Below are 19857 nucleotides of genomic sequence, written 5' to 3'. Positions count from 1 at the left end.
GTGTCTCTTTCTGCCTGTGGGTCCTCAGCAGCTGGTGCAGACGTCCTTTGAGGCAGGTGTGGACGAGTGAATGAATGAGTGTGTGAATGAGTGAATGATCATCAAGAGACCTGAGATCCTTCTGGTCTCAAGTGGCCAGGAAAGCATCATCAAACAGCCCAACGTGAGAGCAGGTGGGAAGTTGTAGGAACCGTACAGATTCAGCGGAAATGTGAGTGTGAGGGAGCCGGGACCTGAAGGGAGACTCGGAACAGAGTCCTGGCTTCCTGAGACAGGAGGGTCGTTGTGGAGGCCCCGGAGCTGCCCCATCCCAGGAGGAGGCAGCGCCCCTGAGCGAGCAGCCCGGAGCCAGGCCTTCGTGGAGAAAGAAGGTGCTCCGGGCCCCAAGACCCCAGCAGAGGTGCCCCGGGAAAGTGTCCCATTCCCGCGTCCGCTGTCTCGCTCGTGCCACCGTTCCTGCATCTGGCATCCACCCGTCACAGAGCCCAGGGCCCTCAAGCATCAGGAGAACCCGGCTGGAACTACTTCTTGGTATATATAGGTTTTGGAAAGTATATTCACGATTGCTGCGCTTGGGGACACAAGCAGAGTGCTTCCTCGGGAGCTGAAGGTGAGAGCCCAGGAATTTGACCTCCTCCTTCCCCCGGACATGCCCTGGCTGCCGCCGCAGGTGACATCGGGGCCTCTCTGGCCCCCGTGTCCAGGCTTGCCTGCACGCACAGTTGCAGAGTCTGGGGAAACGGTGTTGTGGGGGACAGAGGCCCCCGGGGTCTGAGGCCCGGACAGGCCAATGGAGTTTTCACGGTGCCAAATGCAGATCAAAGACGCGGGCAAGCCCACGAGTTTGCGGTCCCCACAACAAAGCCTGGCGGGGACGCCTCAGCTGGAGGCACAGGGCTCGCGGCCGTGGCTGTCCTGCCGCAGGACCGCTGGTCACCCATGAGGCGGCAGATTAGGAATTTCCTCTTCTGTTTTTACTGCAAAGTTTGCCCTGGCAAAGGGTGTTTGCTTTGGGAACGTTTTCTCCCCTTCGAGCCTCTTGGCTGCACGTGAAAGGGTGGTCGGGCCGGGGTGGGACGCTCACAGCCCTTGGAGATGCTGCTACGGGATCAAAGCTGCATCGTCGCCCGTTTTTATTATTTGGGTGAACCGTTGCAGAGCTGGTGGGGGCGGGGCGCTGGTCTGCTGAGCTGAGGACAGCTTCCAGGACAAGTAGCATTGGTGGTCTCTCTGGACGCCCCGCCAAGCCCCCGGCCGAGGAGGAACCGGAGGCAGGTTGGGAGAGGGCCGCCAAGAAGAGAGGCGGATGGACCTGCACCCACAGGCCTGTGAGTGTGGGGGCTGGGTTGGGCCAACAGGCGGGCCCAGCTGTCCCCTCGTGTCCCCAGCTACAGCTCAGGGCTCATTTCTGGCAGAACCACCCCAGGGGCCACCTGCTCCCAGGCCCAGCCCAAGAGATGGTTCAGCTCATCTGCCTGGTCGGCAAGGGTCTCGTGGGCGTGCCCCTCCCTCACCGACCTCAGGGCCTCCAAGCCTCTGTGGCCCGGCTGGGGTCTTCCGAAAAGGACGACCTCCCTCCTGGTGCGTGGGCAAGGGTGCAGATAAGTGGGCTTATCCCACCAACACGGGGCTGGGTTGGTTCCACCATCCCGGAGGGCCGTGCCTGTCCACCCTCAAGGTGTCTGTGGGTATTTCGGCACCCTAAGCGTGTGCCACACCCCAAGTGTGCCAGGCAATCGCTGTTCCGGTGATGGTGAGAAATACGACACAGATTAACAGCTCACTGACAGGGGACTACAGCAGGTCGTGGTAAAGGAAGGAGCGCCACACGGAACAGAACCTTCGTTGCATCGGCTCATTTGTGCAAAGCCCGCACTTTGCGGTGCGTGTGATCGCACCGCACAGAGGGTAGGTGCCTGATACGCATCCCCCGTCGCATCACGCGCCAGTGACAGTCTGGCTATCAAATCCCAGGGGACGTGATTTCCTTCAAAATTCTGGATACTTCATTTGACTTGCAGCGCGCCCCCCCCCCCCACCCCGCACCGTGTTGTGGGAAAGCCCGAAGCTGCTTCCTTAGCCCTCCTATGACAGGACTGGGTCCCAGGCTGTCTTTTCCCAGCTCTGGTCCAGCTGTGACCGCTGCCCTGGGGCATCCTGCTGTCCCCGGCCAGCAGGCCTGGAAGTTTCTGAATTGTTTCTTCAACGATTTCCTTCCCTCCGTGTTCTCTATTCCCTTTTTAAAAGTCCTATTAGGGTGTCGAGCCACCAACCTGGTCACCCACAGGTTAAAAACTCTCTTTTCTCTAGTTTTCTGTCACTTTGTCCTTTGGCTTTGCTTTCTGGAAGATTTCTTCAACCTCGTTGTGCAGATATATTTTTTTTTTTTTTTTTTTTTTTAGTAGGCTTCATGCCCAGCGTGGAGCCCAACCTGGGGTTTGAACTCATGACCCTGAGATCAATGCCTGAGCTGAGATCAAGAGTCAGACACTTAACCGACTGAGCCACCAGGCGTCCCCTGATCTGGTTTACTATTGAATTTTTTATTTCTAAGAGCTTGTCTTTGTTCTCTGGGCTTCCTTCAAAGAGCCCAGTGCTGTGTTTCAGCTTCGACCCCGCTGCTGGGTGCACGGAGGGTATCTGTGCTGCCCTCTCCTTTGATGAGTGTCTCCCCCACCCCACACCCTGGTCTCGCCCGGCAGGCGGGTTCTCTCTGTGTCTGTTTGGGTCTGTGTTTCACACAACCTGTTTCCTGCTGCAGCTGGGTGACTGTGCTGTGAGCCTCCATGGGTTGATCAGGCCAGGCCATTTCACCAGGAAATTCTCAGGCCGCATCCTCCCTGGGGGTCAATTTTCTGGGAGACTCCCCCCTCACACACCCACCCGCAGAATCTCCCCTTCATCCAGAGGGCTCCTGGCATCCCAGACCGGGGGTCTCTGAGTAAACCCCCCAAATCCTGCTGGGTCGGTGGGGGGAAGTCATGGGGATGCAGAGTGGGAGGTGCTCACGCAGGGTCCCTCCACCTGCTCTCCTGCCCTCATCACCGCCATGGCTCCAGACGCCTGGTGCCACCACCCCTGGCTCCCCCTGGGTCCTTCATGCAGCCTCCCCCTAGTGTCAGCCCCCCATTTCCACCTTCCTCTGGGCTGTGGCCCCAGCCAGCCATGGGCTCCCTGCAGAAATTCCCCCAAAACTCCATTTTGGTCCTGGGACAAATGTCCATCTCTCCCCGCCCTCCCCCAACCCGTGTGTGTGTGTGTGTGTGTGTGTGAGAGAGAGAGAGAGAGAGAGGAGGGGGCCCTGCCCCCACCCCCCCGTGTGTGTATGAATGTGGGTGACAAAGGGAGAAGCCACAGTTTGTGTCCTGCCCCTGCTTCCTCCCTGGAACCAACATTCCTTTTCAAAACGTTTTCTCGAAAACAAAGAGTCTATTTATGACATGTTCCATTAAAGGGGGGTGGGCTTGGTGTCCAGGTGGGCCTGGGCTGCATCCAGGCCCAGCAGCTTTATAACCTGGGTGACCTTGGCCACCCCCTTGCCTCTCGGAACCCTGTCTCCTTATCTGTTTAATGGGAGCAGAATTCCCACCTGGCAGGGCTATTGTGGGGCACAGAAGAGATAATGCGCCATAAAGTGCCCGCCGAGGGCTTGGTGCACAGCTGGCGCGGCCCTGAGAGCCGGCTTTGTGTCCTTGTTTGTGTAGGTGTCTTATCTCCCTCTGGCCAAGCGAGGCCGGCCGCTGGGCTCACCTCGCCACCAGCCCGCGGGGCCACGGACGCCGCCGACTGGGGCGCAGGGTTTCTGCTCCGGGGACTGGCACGCGGGTGCGGGCTGGGTCCCCAGGAATGCGATCAATCTCCCGGCCCCAGGGCTGATCTCCCACCGCTGATAGGCCACCTGCAGCCTGGAGAGGCCACCCCAGGGGCTGGGCTGTCAGCACCAGTGGGGGCCGCCTGTCCCCGCAAGACCAGACATGTGCCCCGAGCCGCATCCGGGATTCGGCAAGAGCGGCTTCCTGGCGGCGGCAGCCCGTGTCTCCTCTTGTCCAGGAATGTCCTGCCGTCCTCCCTCCCGCCCAAGCCGCCTGCTCCCAGGCCCCTCTGCCATTCGAGTCCCCACTTAAGGCTCCACAGGTTTGGGCCAATGACACGTTTCCGGCCCACAGACCCGAGTGTCTGGAGGAGAAATGGGTGTCGCCAAACGGTGGGGGTGGATTTGGGGGACTCTCCCTTGGGGTCCTCCCTGGGGGGGCCTGAACCTGGGTTCAGGGTTTGTAGGGGGATTGCAGGTTCAGGGTTTGCAGTGCCTGTGGATTCAGAAATAGTGTCCCAACTGAATAAACCAACCTGTCACTTGGCTGCCGGGTGGAATTCAGGACATTTGTCCCAGGACCAACATGGAGTTTTGGGGGGAGTTTCTGCGGGGAGCCACAGGTTTGGGACACGTGCTTGGACCCCAGGGGGAGGCTGCCAGTTGTGGTGACCGTGTGGGTCACCACATCCCTGCAGCTGAGACACAGATCTGTCCTTTTCTTCCCATCCCCTTGGTGGCGTTGAGTGCCAGCTGGTGGACCGGACCGAGGTCTGGAAGGCACACGGAGAAATGGGACCACTACGGGACCCGTGCTCAAACCGGGTGCCCATAGAACACTCTGTGGGACCCTAGGGGCACTTCCCAGACACCAGGGTTCTGATTCAGCAGACCCAGCTGGGCCTCAGGTCCCCACTCTTGTGATGGCTTGGTGGGCTTTAGGCCAAGCCGGAGAGACCCCACTCTGAGCCCTGAGGCCACGGGACACGTAGCCTCTCCGGATGGGGTGCGTGCTCCCCCGAGACCTTCCCTCTGCAGCAGGTGGGGCCTTCTCAGCCCTACTTCAGATTCGTGGCGTCTACCCCATGCCTCGGGCAGCCCCTCCCTCGCTGGGCTTCAGTTCCCCGGCCTGGTCGGTTTGTCAGTTTGCAAAGCAGCCTTTCCCCTGAGGCCCGTGGTGTGCCTAACAACCATCCCACAGAGGATTTCTCGTGTCTGCAGGCTGTTGGACCTGCCCGGGAGGCTGGCGAACTGGGACTGATTTTATCCTCACAAGACCCTCAGCTCCTCAGGGAGCTCATCTGGGGAGCAAAGCTGACCAGCGAGGAGGTTGGCACCCTCTGGGTAGGCTGGGGCTGGGTTCAGCTGGGGAGGGATTGGCTTTTCAGTGCCCTCCCTCCCACCATCTGAGAGACGGGAAGCCACAGGCCTCCCCGTGTCTCACTGAGGGTGCGGTGATGGTGGAAGCCGGTGAGACTCCCACTGCCCGTCTGCCAGAGCACAGCCAGGCTCCAGGGCTGGTCCGGGGCTCCCCCTCCCTCCGGGCATCAGGGCCGCTCAGCCCGTGGACCAGTACCCAGAGCTTCGGGCCTTTGCCCCCTGCACACGCTCTCCCTCCAGGCCTTTCCTGCCCCGGCCTGTGCAGCGTCCCCACCCTCCCCTCTCGGCCTGAACCCTTTCCTCCTTCCCCGAGGCCCTTCTGGTTCACGGGTGAGTCCTTGTCAGGTCTCATCTCGGGACGGCAGCGCTGTCCCTGGGCCCACGGCAGCAGCAGCCCCGGAACCCACGGGGAATGTGAATTTCTAGGCTTTAACAAGCCCGAAGGCGATTGTGATGCTCGGGGTGAGACCCGCTCCCCACCGTGGCAGGCTGGGGTGGGGCCAGCAACTCAGGAAAACGCCGGGATGGCTGCGGCCTGATCTCGGCAGCCAGGTCGGGCAGTCCACGGCCACGGATGCCGAGTCTGCTCGGCCGGTGAGCAGGAGAGCACCGCACATCTTCGCGTGTGAAGATCCAGATAAACATTTATCTAAAAGGAAATTCGAAGCTTTTGTGTGCCAAACACCCGTGGCCAAGGTAAAAGGCTGATTACGTGGGCATGCGATTTGCAACAACTACAGTGAGGGGTTAGCATTTCAATTATGTGACGACACAGGTGATTTAATGATGAAAAGTGCTGAGATCCCCCCAAGTGGAGTGTCAGAGGTCAGGAACGGGCCTTTTGCCAAGAGAAGGAGCCGAGGACGGGCAAAGGCTGGTGGAAAAAATAAATACGGCGGCGGTCGAGTGCTTGGAGCGATGACAAAAGGGAGGAGGATATTTGCTGGGGAAGCATCAGACTGGTGAAATGATTCCCTTGTGTGACTTCTTTTTTTTTTTAATTTTTTTTTTAACGTTTATTTATTTTTGAGACAGAGAGACACAGAGCATGAACGGGGGAGGGTCAGAGAGAGGGAGACACAGAATCGGAAGCAGGCTCCAGGCTCTGAGCTGTCAGCACAGAGCCCGACGCGGGGCTCGAACTCACGGACCGCGAGATCATGACCTGAGCCGAAGTCGGACGCTCAACCGACTGAGCCACCCAGGCGCCCCTCCCTTGTGTGACTTCTAATAAAACTTCTTTTTCCTTATTCTGCACTGATCCAGCATGTATCGGTTTGTTGAAAATAAGAATAGTAACAACGTGTTCAGTTATGTGTGCTCACGCACGTATCCTACACGCGTGTCTTCTGTGTGTGTCTTACGTGTATGTGCCACGTATGAGAGGACGGAATGGTAGCTGTAAGACAGGAACCGGTGGAGAAAGCAGGATCGCCTGTTACGATGGGGCCCGCGCACCCAGCCTGTGGGGCAGGGTGGGGATATTTGAAGGTGAACTTGCATTAGCAGTGAACGTATGTTGCAAACTCTGGGGCAACCGATAAAAATAATAAAAAAGAGGGGCGCCTGGGTGGCTCAGTCGGTTAAGCGTCCGACTTCGGCTCAGGTCATGATCTCGCGGTCCGTGAGTTCGAGCCCCGCGTCAGGCTCTGTGCTGACAGCTCAGAGCCTGGAGCCTGTTTCAGATTCTGTGTCTCCCTCTCTCTCTGCCCCTCCCCTGTTCACGCTCTGTCTCTCTCTGTCCCAAAAATAAATAAACGTTAAAATAAATAAATAAATAAAAAAGAAGTATAAGCTACAAAATGCTTATACTTACAAGGTTTATAAATATTATATACTTATAACGAAACCATGTAAAATGCCCAGTTAAAACCGCAAAACGGAGAAAAGGCGTGGAAGCCAAAGCCAGGAACAGAGGACAAGGGTGACAAACCGAAAACCGCCGAATCTGGTGGATATTAGCCCATCTGTGTACCAGCCACCGGTTGGGACGTCAGCGGTCCACGGGCTCCGGCGAAAGAAAGATCGTCAGAGTGGATCTGAAGACAAGACCAGCCGGTGCGGTCCGCACGGAGCCCACCTCAAACGTAAGAAAACAGTCGCGCCCATCCCAGTGGGGAGGAAGGAGCTTCTCCAGCAGCGAGCGTCATCGTGGCTGGAGTGGGCGTCACGCGAGGGAGGCGGGGCTCCCGAGCAGACAGGATTCCTAATGCTGAGCAGGAGGCATGGGTGGGGAGGATGGGTTTTCGGCAGATGGCTCTGGGACGGTTGGGTATTCACACACAAGAAGTGAGACGTGTGCCTCTGGTTCACACGACTGTGACACACACACACACACACGCCTGGGCAGATTGAACGCTACATGTCGAGACTATAGCGGTTTTAGGACAGAATATGGGGGACATCTTCATAAGTGGTGTCCTGTACAGACTTCTTCAACAATTCACAAAATAATCGTCATAAAGGCAAAGATTGATACAAATTAAGATTAAGAAATTCTGTTTCATAAAAAGGCACCATAAAAGGAGAGAAGGGACAAACCTTGAGGTAGGAGGAGGTCTGCCCTACCCACACCGAAAAACGGAAGGTCCAGCACATGAAAAACAAACTTTAAAAGGCATCAAGGGGACAAAGCACCAAACTAAAAACAGGCCAGTGATTTCACCAAAGAGGAAGCCCAGATAGGATCAAACCTCATTAGTAACCAGGAAAAGCCAGTGAGACACAATGACAGACCGTTACTCATCCAGCAGGTTGGCAAAAGCTTAAAAAGTCTGACCATACCAAGGGCTGGCGAGGCCACAGGACCCTCACGCCTCCGGGTTGGGGCCCTTGGCGCCAGTGTCGGGGAAGGCTCCCCGCTCAGCTGTCTGTCTCGGGGGACGTCTTGTGCGGTGGACTTGGGGGCTTTGTGGGAATGTTCGAGGCAGTGTGATTTACAGAGCAGAAAGCTGGACGCGACCCAGATGTGCACCCCCAGCGGCGGGAAGGACGTGTGCGAATTCACACAGCGCGGTCACCACCGGCAGCAGGAAGGCTCTCTCAGCGGAGGGGAGGGGCCGGCCACACACCGTGGGAAGCATGACCTTGTTTGTTAGACTGACTAGTGCATGATCAAACTGTATAGGAAGCAAGGCAGTGACCTCACGCGACTCAGGGCAGAGAGCGAGAGGGGAGAGAATTAAACTTCGAGACGGAGTGGAATAGGTTCTCCTCGGGGCTGGGATCAGGCTGCCACCTTCTTGTTCCCCTGTGCCCCACCCCCCCCAGGCGGGTGCACCTGCTTCCGGTGCTGGCCGTGGCCAACAGCAGCCGGAGCCCTGTCTCCGAAGGTCAAACGTCCCGCATCCCTCCCTTCCTCCCCCGAGAGCGTTTTCCATTGACTTTGGCTGCTGCACACACAGGCCAGCCGCCCACCTCAGATCCCGTTCGCAAGTGGTCAGGGTCTGAGTAAATACGTCGCCGGAGGAGCTGGGGTGCCCGGCTGGGCCCTGCAGAGTAAGCAAACCCTTCAGGAAGTGGTCTGGCCACCCCGAGTGCCCACACCCGTCCTAGGCACCTCCCCGGGGCCTCTGGGGAAGGAGGAGCACCCCCTGCCTGGGGTCTTGGGCTCTGCTGGCCACCCCGTGTCTGCAGGGCACCCTCCGGTCCCGGACCAAGACCCGGAAACCTGTGCGTGGCTAGCCAGGGGTCTTGGGGGCGGGGGCAGCCTGGGGTCAGCTGTGTGTGCAGGTGCTTTCTGACGTTCTACCCATGAGATCAAAGTGTTTGTTTAATTTTCAGAGAAGAAATAGCTTCCAAGCATCTTTGAGAAGACAGTATTTTGGAAGGAGGTGGTCCAGCGCTGGGCTACTGGGCAGGCTCGGCAGATCCCACGGTCTCCTGGGCCTCGGTTTCCCCCGACTCTGTCCCTGAGCCCCTCTGAGGCCAAGAGCCTCTGACACCGGCCCCTGCCGTTCACCCTCTCTCTCCCCCACAGGTGGGGCAGGTTGGGATCGACGGTCCAGATGGGAGGTGCAACACAGGACCTTGTAGGCCCCTTGGGATGTGGTTGGAGGCTGACACCCGAGTTTCCGCTTCCATAAACACACAGGCTTACTGGGAGGGGTGGGCCACCATGAGGGGAGCCGCCTCAGAAGCAGAAACGTTGAAGAACCCAGGGCCCAGGGCTGGGCCGGGCCTGACCTCTTTTTTTTTTTTTTTAATTTTTAAAAATATTTATTTTTGAGAGCGCGAGAGAGACACAGAGCATGAGCGGGGAGGAGCAGAGAGAGAGAGAGGGAGACACAGAATCCGAACAGGCTCCAGGCTCCGAGCTGCCAGCACAGAGCCCGACGCGGGGCTCGAACTCACAAACCGTGAGATCATGACCTGAGCCGAAGCCGGATGCTCAACCAACTGAGCCACCCAGGCGCACCGGGCCTGACCTCTTGGTGCCCAGGGCTGGCATCTGGAGATGGGCTCCCAACGGGCAGGGTTCAGAAGGAAAGGACCCTGTCTCCTCTCAGAGCCTGCTATGGACAGAATTATGTGTCCCCCGGTTCATGGGCTGCAGCCATACCCCCGGCGTGACTGCATTTGGGGATGGGGCTTTAGGAGGTAATTAAGGGTAGATGGGGTCAGATGGGCGGGTCCCTGATGCCATAGGACTGTGTCCTCATGGGAAGAGGGGGAGAGCTCTCTCTCCACGCGCATGTGCCCGGGGAAGGCCGTGAGCCCACCGCAGGGATGTGGCCTCTGCCAGGCTGGAAGAGAGGCCTCACCAGAAACATCCCGCAGGATCTTGATCTGGAATGTCCAGCTGCCAGAATGTGAGGGTCTGTGGTGCTACTCAGCCTGAGTGACAGGAAGGGGCTCTCAGACCAGGGTCCTGGTTGGTCCTCGAGGCCCCTTATTGTCCCTGCACCGCCCCTGACGAAGTTCCACAATGCAAGCTCCAGAAATGCTGGAAAGTGTGTTGATTGTGTGTAGAGGTAACAGGTCACCCCAAAACTTGGTGGCTTATGAGGACAGTGACCACATCCCTGTCTCGTGGCCTCTGTGGGTCAGGAATTTGATGCTGGGCTGTCTGGCTTGGGTTGTGTTCAAGAAGCGTGACCTTCCCAGGTGGCTCCGTCGTGGGGCTGGGACGCTAGTCCTCTCGGAAGAGCTGCTTCCACAGAGATCAACGGGCCTGCCGTGGGTCACACCCTGTCACCTCCTCACGTTCACGGTGGGACTGGCCACATACAGGGGCAAGTGACAGGCAGCTGGGATCATTGGGGGCCCCCTGGGGGTCTTGTTATCACAAAAACCTTCTTGAGGAACGTTTTTATGCAGAGGGAGAAAGGGAGTTACCGGTGCACCCTGCCCAACCATCTTGGTGAAGTTTTCTTTCTTTCAGTCTCGGGGTCCCACAGGAAGGCCTTTGTTCCCAAGGCACTCCTTCTTCCCAGAAGCAGGTAAATGGGCCTGGAGGGGACTCAAGCGTCCTTCCCTCCGGGGAAAGTGCAGGAGAAGTGGTGTCTCTCAAATGGCTCTGCCTGGAGCGGGGCTGGGTTGTTGACACTTTCCGATGGGGGTGGGGGGACTGCTCTGCACGGGATGTCCCTGGAGCTGTGGCAATGGGCACGTGATTGGCTGGAGAAGCCCTCCAAAACCCAGGGCAGCTGGGGTCCAGGCAGGTGGGGCCCACGCGGGACAAGCCGGGGCGTAAACAGCACCTGACCTGAACTTCTGGCCAAGCCAGGGGCATCAGTGGTTAGAAAGGGATGGAATTGTATTTGGAAGAATGTCCTCCACCTGCCGGTTAGACTGTTTGGTTTTCCGCAAAGTTGCAGGTCCCGAGCAGGGCCATGGGCCTCTCCCCTCTCCCTCAGGAGGTGCAGAACAAAGGTGGCCCCTGTCAGCCTCTCTAGGTGCCCGTGCACCTGTCTTCCCTCAGCCTTCTGGGGTCAAAGACAAACACCAGCCAGACCGCACCTCTGGGAGGGGGCTCAGTGCTCACAGCCGCTGGCCCACTCCAGCCTCCATCTATGTGGGCAAGCCTCCAGGATGCACTGAAGGCCATGCCTGGCTTCCCTAGCCACCTGGCCAAGGATCGGGATAGGCCAGAAGTGTTGTCGAGCCAGTGCTTGGGAGCTGCTCTGGTCAGCGACCCCCATCATGGTAATGATGATGGTGCTGGTGAAATGGTGATGGTGATGATGGTGATGTTGATGGTGATGATGTTGGTGGTGATGATGGTGGTGGTGATGATGGGGATGCTGATTGTGATGGTGGTGATGGTGCTGGTGAAATGGTGATGATGGTGATGGTGATGATGACGGTGATGATGGTGATGTTGATGGTGATAATGGTGATGGTGATGATGGTGATGTTGATGGTGATAATGGTGATGGTGATGATGGTGATGGTGATGTTAGTTGTGATGATGTTGGTGGTGATGATGTTGGTGGTGATGATGGTGATGATGGTGATGGTGATGATGGTGGTGGTGATGACGGTGATGTTGATGGTGATGATGATGGTGATGATGTTGGTGGTGATGATGGTGATGGTGATGTTGGTGGTGATGATGTTGGTGGTGATGATGGTGATGGTGGTAATGGTGATGGTGCTGGTGAAATGGTGATGATGGTGATGGTGATGATGGTGCTGGTGAAATGGTGATGGTGATGATGTTGGTGGTGATGATGGTGGTGGTGATGATGATGGTGATGCTGATGGTGATGGTGGTGATGGTGCTGGTGAAATGGTGATGATGGTGATGGTGATGATCATGGTGATGATGACGGTGATGATGGTGATGTTGATGGTGATGTTGATGGTGATGGTGATGATGGTGATGGTGATGATGGTGATGGTGATGTTGGTGGTGATGATGTTGGTGGTGATGATGGTGATGGTGGTAATGGTGATGGTGCTGGTGAAATGGTGATGATGGTGATGGTGATGGTGATGATGGTGATGGTGATGATGTTGGTGGTGATGATGTTGGTGGTGATGATGGTGATGGTGGTAATGGTGATGGTGCTGGTGAAATGGTGATGATGGTGATGGTGATGATGGTGATGGTGATGATGTTGGTGGTGATGATGTTGGTGGTGATGATGGTGATGCTGATGGTGATGGTGGTAATGGTGATGGTGCTGGTGAAATGGGGATGATGGTGATGGTGATGATGATGGTGATGATGATGGCAGTGACCAGGGTCCAGGTCTGATCACCACCATGGAGAGGACCTGAACTACAGAAGAAGCCTCAGGAGCCATGAGGGGTCTGAGACCCACGTGGCTTTGCCTTGGTCTCCAGAACAGAGCTGCAAAGTGAGGCTCAGAACAGCTGGTGCCCAAGGGCCCAGGACAACCCTGAAGGGGAGCAGGTGGTGGCTGTGCCAGGCGGAGCAGTGCCTCTCTTTCTGGAGCATCTTACAGACCTGCAGAACCAGCTCTTCTCCAGAGACAAGTGGGGAGAGCTCAAGACTTTTCGGCCAGACTTCCCTGCACACCCAGAGGCATATGCGCAATATGTGGTCATGCTTTCTAAACATGGAAACCCCAATCAAGACGTCCATTTATCAGGTATGTACCGTGTGCAAACCAATGATCTTACCTGGGCCATCTCCTGTGAGCCACTGAGATGGGTGCTGTGTGGCCTCCACCGCCCAGCCAAGATGACGTGGGACTCGCAGGAAGCCATCCTGCTCAAGTGAAAGGGCAGGGACCCCCCCCCCAGGCCTTCGTCCCCAGTACCCAGGCTGCCCCGCATGCCCCCAGTCACCCTTCTGTGGGCCCGCAGGGGTCTGGTGAGCCCGAGGCACTGTGCCAGTCTCGGGCACATCAGAGAAGTACATCCTGTGGTGACCGAATGCACATTACACTCCCTCCTGGCATCTGTTCCCTGGCAACTTGTATCGGCCTGGGAAGAATGTCCGGGAGCTTGTCAGTGTCTGCTGCTTGTCCTGAGGGCTTTCCCTGTGGGCGCTGGGCCTGCAGTCCTGAATCATGAGCATCTGGACCATCAGCCAGATGCCCCCTGGCTCCCTCCTCTGTCCCTGTTTGTCTTTGTGCAATTCAGACTCTCCCAGATTCCTTGGAAACAGGGCCACGACCAGCAGCGGCACAAAGAACAGAGAACAGGAAGCAGAGAACAGAGGGTACGGGGCAGAGGGCAAAGGGCGAAGAACAGAGGGCAGAGGAATGACCTCCCTGAGCTACTTCCTTCTCTACTTTCCTTTAGTCCTGGGGACCCTGACCCTGCGTGGCCTCAGAAGCAAGTGCCCCCAACCCTGGGACCCTTCTGTCCTGGGGCTGTGCTCCAAGCCCTTCCATCCCGCTGTGCCTGCAGCCCACCCATCATCTCAGGGACCAGCTCAGGGCCAAGTCCACAGCCTAGGGGTCTAAAGGGCACTCCCTCACCCCGCACCGCAGGGGTAGTTGGGGGTCCCCCCGGACGCTGGTTCTTTGATCCTTTGCCGATTGGTTCAACGACCTGAGTTGCTGCACCCAGGAGAGGACTTGGAAGTTGGCACAGCGGAGGGAGGCCCGCCCGCCAGGACCGGGTGGGTGCCAGGAGCAGACCCAGCTCTCCGAGGACGAGCAGGCCAGCTCCCCACCCCTCAGCCCCCTTCCAGGGACCTTTGAGGGCTCTCACCACAGGCTGCTGAGCTGTTTGCAAGCAAATAAGGGGAGAGAGGTTGAGAGGGAGCCTTCCCTCCTGTAATTAATTCAGGTTAAGTTAAAACAGGCGCACAGAGTGCTGACGGCACAGAGGTGCTTTGCCAGGCGCCCAAGGCTGGAGGCCTCCGAGGGTCTCCGTCCTGCCCCCTCCTACGTGGGGCTGGCTCGGACCGTGACCAGAGCTCTTGGAGGTGGTAGACATGGGGTGGCATTAGCTCCCCATCTGGGACCCCCAGGTCATCCCGAGGAGCCACGGGCCCAGGAGGAATCAGCAGCCCCTGCCTAGCCAGGTGCAGGAAGGAGGGGGGACGAGATGTCCGTGGCTCCCAGGCCACGTGGTCCGATGGTCTCGGAGAAGCCACGGAGGGCCCTCCTCGAGACCTTCCACTAAAGCTCTGTTCTTGGCTGAGTCCCGCAGGGGACGTAACAGTGAAAACTTGGGTTTGCAATTTCCAAACATTTCTGCATCTGATGCCTGAGGACGTGTGGTGCCCCAACGTTGGAGGGGCCTGGGCGCAGAACAGGCAGGATTCGCTCCGGACAACGCAGAGGGCAGAGGCTGAAGGGGTCTGAGCCGCCGCCACCCCTCTATAAGCCCCTGTGGGGCTCTGGGCGCAGGGCAGCTAGTGGGCACGAGTGACTTACCCTGGTGTCGGGGTCCTGCACCCCAAACCCTCTGGTTCCATGAGGTCGTCTCCAGGCAGCACGGCGGCCAACGGTGACGTTGGCATTTGACACAGAAAACTTGCAGACCCACCGTGGGAGTGGGAGGCCCCATGTCTGTCTCCCCTTCAGTGACGTCTGTGCCCCCACCCCTCCCTGCCCCCCTCTCCCCTGCACCCCTGTCCCCACTCACATAGCACTGCTCACTGGTCACAACTTTCTCCTGGGTTGGCTGTAAAAACAAAAACAAGACCAGACAGCAAGGGGAAAAAAAAAACCCAGAAATGACCACTCCTTCGTATCATCTTTTAAAAAGCAAGAACAGTAGAAATCTCCGTGGTACATTTTGCTTTTGGTGCAAACTTCGACCCAGGACAAGTGGACGTTGTGTCTGCAAAGGTGGGGGAGTGGGTGAGAAGGGGCGATGTAGCGCTTGGTCCCCTGGGGAGACTTACACGGGGTCTGTCTCCTGCCCCCAAAGACCCAGTACGAGGTACCATGAGGACAAAAGTGGGTGTGAACAAATAACAGTGAGTAAATCATCGTTTTACTGCGAAACTGAACTGGAAGAGAAATGATTGTTATGAATATAATTTCAGTGAAATGAAAGACAGTGAATTGAAAACTGGTATCAGGGTTGGACAACTGAGCCAGGATTAATTATGTGAGATTAATAGAGTTTGCTCTGGAAACTACTTTCTGGTTGAACATTAATCAATGAAGGCAAGGTTATAGTAACCGTTTTTATATTTAAATATCACTGAGGCCCACACATCTTCCCTCTGCGTGCACACCCATGTGCCCGCACACACAGGCTCACACAATGCTCTCACACGTGCACACGCACACACACGTGTTTCCACACACTTGCACAGGCACATACACACGCATGCACACACGTGCACACACGTTTACATGCACATCCATGCACACGTACGCAACACACGTACAGGCCCTGTCCAGGGCCTGCTAAGTTCTCCCTCCTTCGCTAGAACACGTCTCTTTTTTAGGGGAAAAGTCAAGCCTCTGGGGTCAGAGGGACCTGCTCTCCGGCTTCAGGGCTTGTCTGGGACTGAACGGGAGTTCAAATCCTTATCAACATTCCCCAAACTTTCTCCGCGCCAGCCTGGTGAGCCATTTCACCCTAGGAATTTGTCCATTTCATCTAAAATTACCACTTGGTTGACATAAATATAATTATCATATTATATTATATTATATTATAATAAAGTAATTCAGTTGACATACAGTAGAGAAATGATGGAGCCCAGTGGGGTCGGTCTGGCCCAGGCCCCCTGTCGGCTGCCCCCAGGGCTCCCTGCCCCTGCCCTCGGGGCCTCTGGGTTGCAGACTCCCAGCCTTGTTGGAGGAGGTCCCCTGTCGGTCCCCATCCCTCCACTGGGGCCTCTCCCACCTCCTGGACAACCTTGGGCCCTCCCCCTGCTCTCCCAGGGAAGGACCCTAGCCTGTTCCTCTCTGACCGCCTGGCTTCTTTGGGCCCAGACTGGAGATGGAGGGACTGGACCCCAGATCTGCCCGTGGAACCTGGCAGGCTTCACCCAGCTCTGCCTCGCACCTGCCGTGGCACCTCGGGCTCAGGGGGGGCGCTCTGCCAGGGGCCCCGGGGCGACCCAAGGTGCACAACTCCTGGGATTCTGCAAGATGCCCTTCCGCGGGCCCAGCTCTGTCGGCTTCACCCCAGGGGGATGGGGTTTTGGAGGCAACGTCTTCCTCCCCTGTCCAGATACTCCATGAACGTTATGAGATAGCACTGGGGCATGTGGGGTGGGGCCCCTCCCGACCCCCGTCCAGTTTCCTGAGTGTGGAATCGGAGGCAGGTTGACCTGTCTCCATTTGCCCCTCGCCCACGAGAGACCCAGAGCTCTGCCACCAACGGGTGAGGGCCCACCGCCCGTCACTGTGCATCAGCTGTGTGGTCACCTGGGAAGCGTGCCCCTTGCCAGACCCGAGTATGAGAAGGGCAGGGGCGGGTCTGTCTGGGCCCCTGGAGCCAGGCCTCGCCCTGGACCCACCGGGAATGGGGGTGGGGGTGGGGGTGGGGGTGGCTAGGGGCACAGCCTCCCCCTCCCCTGCTCACTTCACAGCCCCGGGCGGATGCCTGCCTTATCTCTCCCGGGCCTCTCCGGTTTCAGCCTAGTATTTGTTCTGACATTAGGTGGGGTTTATCTCCTGCTCTGGAGTGTCAATAAAACCCCAGACGCTGCTGGGAAGTCTCTCGGAGGCTCTGGGGCCCCCTGGGACAGGTTGGGGGGGGGGTCACAGCACATAGAGGGGACTTACTTCTCCCCAGACCCCAAGCAGCAGAGGGTGTGAGGGTCTGCGTCCAGAAGCCGCCAGGGCAGTTTCGCAGGTGCCTCTGTTGCTGCTTTGTTTTAAGGGTGCAGGTGCCCAGAGCAGAGAGGTAAGTGAGCCTGCAGCCAACCAGGTACAGGAGTGGTGGTGGGCAGGCAGGCAGGCAGGAGCCTTGTCACATCCCCGCAGCACAGCCCAGGCCTCGTGGTCCCGGCCGCCTTGTACCATACTTGCCCTCTGCAGAGTGGCTTTTTCCCAAAAGAATTTTCTGGAAAGACCTTCTCCGCCCCCTTTCTTTCTCAGATGACCCTCTGAGTGTAGGGCCTGCTCATCTGGCATGAATGCAGAGGTCTGGGGAGATGGGCTGCGGCCTGAGGACCCCGATGGAGGGGACAGGCCCTCTGTTCCCCCCCGGGGCCTGGGGCCTGGAGCGGACAGCAGCCAGGAGCACCACTCCCGTGCCTCGTCCCCTAACCCAGCTCTGTCCCCTCGCTTGGTGGCCCAGAGGCCCCGCCCATCGGCTGCCCAGGCCCTGACGAGGAGGATAAGCTCTCAAACCAGCCCAGACCGGGCCCTACTGCGGCCCTCCAGCCAGGAACACAGTGGGCCAGAAACACGGCAGGTGTCATCGGAAGTCTGATTAGATCCTCCGCGGAGCTGGAAACGTAAATATTGATAGAAGTCGGGAGGCCTCAGTGATCCCTGCCGTGAGCGATGATGTCACCTCCAGCACCTGTTTGTGGGCAGAGCTGTGGGGACACGTGACAGTCCTTCCTGCCAACGCCAAGTGGAGCTGATAGTGCGGCCGCCCGCAGGGCTCCCGGGGAGGGCCCCGGGGTGAGGACGAAGCACGTGGCTGGGCAGGGTGTGTGCTGAGCTGGGTCCCGGCCTGCAGGCCCTGCCCAGCCCAGCTGGCCCGGCCCGGCCTTGGCCGGCGGACGCGGGGCCAGACAGAGCTGCTCTGGGCCTCCCGGAACTTATCTTGAGTCAATAGGACGCTGGGCGGTTATGGAGGCTGTTGACAAGAGCCCGGAGACAAGGGCCGCATTCAGGCCGCAGCCCGGTTCCCCCGTGAGCTCAGCCGCTCCACAGCTGGGGCCGGGGACAGGCTCGCTTTCCCCTCGGGTCGAGGGGGGGCAGGCGGGGGACGGGTGCAGAGCGCCAGAAGAGGGGCCCAGGGCAGCTGCAGGGGCCTCGGAGGCAGCACAGTCGCCCTTCCCGCGTTCCGCGTGGGACGCGGTCAGTGCACCGGCCCCCGCGGGCCCGCCTTCTGCCAGGAGCGACAGGTTCCTAGGCAAACGCGTGTGATGGTCAAAGAGGCTGGGAGGTCACCGGAGTGAGAGAGCGCAGACCCCGGGATTTCTGGAGCCTCGGGCTGCGCTAAGACCTTGGGCCCGAGGACACGCCTGGTGTGGCTCCGTGGGTGGGAGTGGCTGCTTACTCGTGGCTGCCCCCGCCGTGGACAGGTGACCACAGTCTGGGACAGGTTGTCCATTTGGCCACCGGCCAGCGATTCTCGACCTTGACACGTGCGCAGGCCCCCGGGGGTCTTGTTTGGACACAGCTTCTGATTCGGGAGGTCTGGGGCGTCCCCAGCCTCCTGTGCTGGTGATGCCACTGCTTTGGGGGCCCCAGGCTGAGTGCCAGGCTGAAGAGGACGAGGGCGGAGAAGCCGCCTCTGAAGACACGGCCTTCAAGTTAAGGACGTTTAGTTCTCCAAAGAGCCCGAGTGGGGGGGACGACTGTCTCCCCTCTGGTGGGAAGGGCACAGGGCAGGGACCCTCGAGAGCCGGCGAGCTGGGGTCTCGGGTCAAGTGGGCCTCTGCCACGAGGCTGCAGGGCTTGTCCTCCGGGGCCGCGGGGCTTCAGCGGGGCTTCAGCGGGTCAGTGCTGTCTTCCCCGGACCCTTCACAGGAAGCGCACGTCCACCCGGCACCTCAGCCTGACGTCCTCGGTGGCTGTCAGAGCACCGCAGGCCAGGGGGCCTTCACACCGTGGAGGTCCACTTCTCGTGGTCCTGCGGGCGGGAAGGGCACGGTCCTGCGTGGGGTCCCGCCCCAGGCCCCGCCGCCCACCGGCCGGGCAGCTCCTCCTCCTGGCTCCTCCGCACGGGGGTGGCTCTGGCACCACAAAAGTGCGCCCTCGTCCCTCAGGGCAGCCTTGCAGTCATCAGCAGATCGGAGCCCGGACCCGGGTCCCCACCTCCACCCTTCTGAGGACCGCGCTGAGGGACGTGTCCTAGGTCCTCGGGTCACCATGAAGGGGGGCCCCCAGCTTCTGCAGCCAGAATCTGCACACGGGTGGACCATCCAGTGACCGTCTCCCTGCCCCACGCCCACACCGGGCGCCCCCTGCCTCAGCCTTCTTGTGGGCTCTGATGTGAGGAGCCCCAAACCAAGGCCGGCGTGGGGGTCTAAGCCTCTGCCGGGGGAGGACGTTGAGACTTAGCTGGAGGCGACTGGGGGCCACGGCCAGGCTCCTGGGGGGTGGGGGCTCCCTGGGCGGGCAGCACAGACACGACCTCTCCCTCCAGCTCAGAGCATTGAGGATGGAGGGGCCTCGAAGGGTTGGTGAGGAGCTGGGAGGAATGAGCACCTGCTGGTCATCTGAGCGGCCGAGAAATGCTCTCTGAGCACTGCACTGTTTGCTGGGACGACCCGGGAGCAGAGCAGGGTGACCTCTGCCCTCAGGCGTGCAGGCTGTGAACAGCAAAGGGTCAGAGGGTTCGGTCTGTCCTTGAGGAGGGGATTCCACCAGAAGCTCAGGCTGTCCTAAAGATGTGCAGAACTGGGCTCCGGAGGTCACTGAGATGGCAGGTCGGGCACCTGAGGGCTTGGAGCTTTATGGTGGCGGCAGTGACACTGATAAGGGTCATCACGGAGCACTTTGCACCTGCTGCAGTGCCACTCGCCTTACAGGACACAGCTCCCAGGTAAGCCCTCTTGGCCACCAGACAGCCTCTTCTGCAGGAGGGCGGGGGGAGGCCTGCCCTGGGCCACACACAGGCAACCAGCAACATGGAACCCAGGT

Source organism: Felis catus, chromosome E3 (assembly GCF_018350175.1).
Source record: "Felis catus isolate Fca126 chromosome E3, F.catus_Fca126_mat1.0, whole genome shotgun sequence".
Classification (NCBI taxonomy): Eukaryota; Metazoa; Chordata; class Mammalia; order Carnivora; family Felidae; genus Felis; species Felis catus.
The sequence above is the reverse complement of the archived record's forward strand: the minus strand, read 5'-3'. Positions refer to the sequence as shown.